The sequence below is a fragment of the Neopelma chrysocephalum genome, unplaced genomic scaffold (assembly GCF_003984885.1).
Source record: "Neopelma chrysocephalum unplaced genomic scaffold, ASM398488v2 Primary Assembly neopelma1_69, whole genome shotgun sequence".
Lineage (NCBI taxonomy): Eukaryota > Metazoa > Chordata > Aves > Passeriformes > Pipridae > Neopelma > Neopelma chrysocephalum.
In genome coordinates this window covers 11,929,437-11,933,716 of record NW_020897729.1, presented here as the reverse complement: position 1 = coordinate 11,933,716, position 4,280 = coordinate 11,929,437, and positions in this window count along the sequence as shown.

The following is a 4,280-nucleotide window of genomic DNA, read 5'->3' as shown; positions in this document are numbered from 1 at the left end:
CTTTTGGTGGCTTGAGAACAAACTGATAACACATTTTACCTTCAGTCATACAAGTCTGCCTCTTCCTCCAAAATCCAAAACTCCCTTCTGCTGGTTGTTTTAATAAGAGAGGCTTTTCAACGCTTTGTCTGAGCTCAGGGCCTATGAAACAAATCCTTTTGTGTGGTCCTGCTGGTGGACTGCTGCCCCAGAGCCTGAGAGGGGGAACACTGCCCGTGTGTCAGAGCACGTCTGGGGACAAAAGGGTTGGGGGTGATTTGGTTCCTCACATGTGGGGTGGCAGCTCTGCAGCCTTGGCTGGCAGGAGTGGGGTGACAGGTTCTGACACAGCCAGGTGTGAGTGATACCTGTGCCTGGGGGTGTTACCTGGGCCCTTGGCAGACAGAGCTGGCAGTGCTCCCAGCCCTGCTGAACGGGAAATCACACAGGTCCCATTGGATTGGTGGCCAAGCTTTGGGAAAAGCAGGATGAACAAGACAAATATTTTACTAGGATAATCCCCCTAGAAGGCTGGCTAATTACAAAAGTATTGCAGGACTTCTGGTTGGGGTTTTTACCCTGTCAAACCTGCCAGCAAAGCTTTTCTGCCCAGTTTTGTTTGGCTGATGAGTGGATGTCTGTGCATCCTCGTGGAACAGCCTTCTGGTGCCTTACAAGGCTCTGTCTGGAACTCACTCACCAGGCCTGTATCTGTGTTCAGATGGCACCACTGGCACTCCTGGTGCAGATATTCTGCCTTATGGAGGGCATGAGGGGCAGGAGGGTGCTGAGGGATGAGGCTGTGCTGCTCTGAATTAGAGAATGCTCCATGTGGGATTTGATCAAGTAATTTACCTAACCTTTCCTGCAGCTGTTCCTCTTGTCCTTCAGCCACAGACAGTAGTATTTCTAGTTGCTCATTTTGATTTAGAAGAATATCTATATAATTTTTCAATTTCTCCCATGCCTCTTTCTTGAAAGACAATGATGTTTTAATTACCTCATTTGCGACTTCAGAGTCTGATATTCTACATCTGTAACCTTTTCAGGAAATGGAGAACTTCTGATTTCCTTTTGCTCACAAGATAAACAAGCTCCCAAAGCTGCACAAATAACTCCTTTATGTTTTCTTCTTTCTATTTTCAGCTGATTTATACACTGTTCTATTCGCTCTACTAGATTTGTTCTCATCCTTCCAACATTTCTGGGCCTGTTCTATCCCTTCCTGGGTCGGTGCACAGTTGTATCTCTGCAATAATTTATCCATGGCAATCCTGCACCTGTCAGTTCAATGCTGCAGGAACATAACTAGGTGTGACACCAGGTGGATGAATGGTCTGTGAACTGTAGGTCTGGTCCCATTCCAAAGAGCCCCTCAGGGTCACAGATATCACAGGTCATTGAATGCAACATATACAGTTCTTTTGGATTGCTGGTGATAAATACATTAACTGCAGAGCAGCTCTATGGAACACTGTCAACACAACTGCAATCACAAGTTTGATATCACAGGTTTAATATTTGGCAGCACTTACTGAGTGGTGTCTCTCCTGGGGAGGGTGAGCAGGACAAACTCATACATCTGTCCCAGCAATTTCCTGTTGAATTCTCATCCCCAGTTAGGAGCAAAACTGGGGTACTTTTTGTGCCTTATTAACTACTGCTGTGCAAAGTGCTGTGGGTGGGACTGTGGTCCAATCTTCTGTTCCTCGTGGGTGCATTGTACAGAATATATTTAGGTGAGTGGTGGACTTTGTACAGAGCATTTCTGGGTAACACAAGCCACAGGACCTCCATCCGGTGTCATGTTTGCACCATGGGTTTTGTTATGTACTGAGTTCTGCACTGTCTTCCCTGTTTGATGCTTCCAACCCCAGTGCCTGGCTGGGTGAGCCCCTTGTGCCCACGCTGGTTATGGTTCCCTCTGCTGAATCCATCAGGAGAGCCTGGTGAGAGCCAGGGCAGACATAGATTTGTTTTTTTTTTTTAAGAACTTTGGGTGGGTTTAATTTCCTTTTTTAGGATTCCTGTGAAGCTGCACTGGTGGAAAGCCACAGGAAATGTCATTGCTAGAGAAACCTCAGAATCAGAGGGTCTAATGTATGTAGTGACAAAAGTCCTGCACCAGTTGAGGTCTGGAGCTGGCTCTGAGTACAAGTTCAAATCACACTTCTACCACAATAACCCCCTGGCATGGAGGGTTCTGCCTGGGCTATTCGATCAGTGTATGTGAAATATAATTAAATTTGAATTACAAACACTGTAATGCCAAGTTTACTGAATGAAAAAATCCCAAGTGTCCATGAATTGTTCAGCTGATCAAGAATTGCTCTTTACATTCTTATGTCAGACCTGCTGTTGTGCTTCCAGCCAGAAAACTGTTTGCTGTTAAAAATGGTCCTCTGGGACTGCACAGCCACAGTTTCACATCTGTGTCTGCCCTGATGTGGCTCTGAACTGACAGTGTGGGTTGGGGCCCGAGACTTTCCCTACAAACTCCCTTGTACCTTTTTCTTTCAAGATGGACTTTTAAGGACCAAAATTCCATGTCAGATCTGGACAAATTAAATATAGTTATCTGGTATTTGGGGATTGGGATGTTGTTGCACAATTCATTTTTAGCCCTGGGAAAATATTTCACAGACCACATCTTCAAAGAGCTGTTGTGTGTGTGAGTGTGTGTCCAGAGCAGTGAGGGGGGATTATCACAGATACACCACGGCCAGATAGAGTAAACTGCTTTGGGGTGATGTTACAGTGAAGGGGTGGCTGCATACAAGTTGTCAGGCTGGTCCTGGCTGTGTGCTGGGAGTGTGTGGCCGAGACTTCCCTTCCCAGATTTCCACTCTTGGGACCACACTTTCCAGAAACTACCATTGCTTTATCCCTTCAGTCCCCTGGAAAGGGGGGACCATTCTCCAGGCTGTTCTTTGAAGGGCATGACCCCAACACCCGAGGGTGGCTGCTTTGTGTAAGAGATTTTTTTGGTGTAAAGTTCTCATGAGGAATCAGCAGTACTGTCTCTCCTGGGAGGAAACCCTGTGTAAATCCATCCTTTAGCTAAAACATAAGTGTGTAGTGGGAAAGGTGTGTCCCTGCCTAGGGACACACAGGGATTTTTCCACTGAAGTGGCTCTTTGGGCTTTGTTGGTGTTGTGTGGGAATTCCACCATCGGCCTGGGAAAAGGTCCCTGTGAATTTAACACGGGAATTATCAGGCACAGTTTAACAAACCATAAACCCTTGGTGCTTTACAGCTGTAAAAGGGAGACCAGAAGCACTTGGTCTTGATTTACTTTAACCATATAAGACCTAAGAGGAAAGTCTTTGGTTAGGAATGTCTGTGTACAGAACTAAATATTATCATTCCATTCAATTTGGTGCTTGGGAGAATTTAAACTATGAAACCCAGTCCCCAAAAGGGTTCTCTTAATATGGGTTTGTGTGTGCATGGACCCCTTAGGGCACTAAATGGCAGATTTGGTCCCACAACTAGTCTTTGAGGGTGTGTGTGAACAGTTTTCTACAGAGCTGATTAGGAAACAGGGTTTATCTGTGGTATTTTAGCCATTTAAAGTATTTTTATTTAAAGTAGGAAAAATATCCAAAATATCCTGTCTTCCTTTCCAGAAATGTTCTCCCCTGGACAATGTAAGTAGTTTTATAATACCTTCATTAATCCAAATATTATCATACTTACATTTCAGCTTCTTAATTATTCATAAAACAAAATCTAAACCTAAACTAGCATTGTAAAAAAAAAAAAAAAGGGAAGAAAGAATCCTTTTTTCAGCAGAAAACTTCATCAGAGACGTTCTCATGCAGGATTTAATCTTGTTATTTGAGTGCTTCATTTTCAGGGTTTTCTTGTCAAACACTTTTTTCCTGTCCTGAAGGAAAGTCCTTATCTGTGTAAGGCACTGGCTGATGGGCTGTTGCCATCTCCTGCCCGTGCAGCTGCACTGCAGCCCAGGGCTGGCTGTGAGCAGGGACTGCCCTTCCTGCCAAGCTGCCTTTTGTAAGCTGGTTGTTTTTTGTCTGATCAGCTTTTATCTAAACAAACCTGATGAGTCCAGGACAGAATGATCCCCTGAACGTTGTTGTGTTCAGAGGATTCACACCCTGGCCGAGGTGCTGCCACGCTGCTGTTGGGGCAGCCTGAGCCTCACCCTGTGCCAGGCACAGCGAGGGACCCCCAGGAAGGAACCTGTGCCACCTTCTCCCCTCCCGTTCACCTGCCACCATCCACCCGACCCTGTTGGGTGCTGACCCCTCCTGTTGGGTGCTGACCCCTCCTGTTG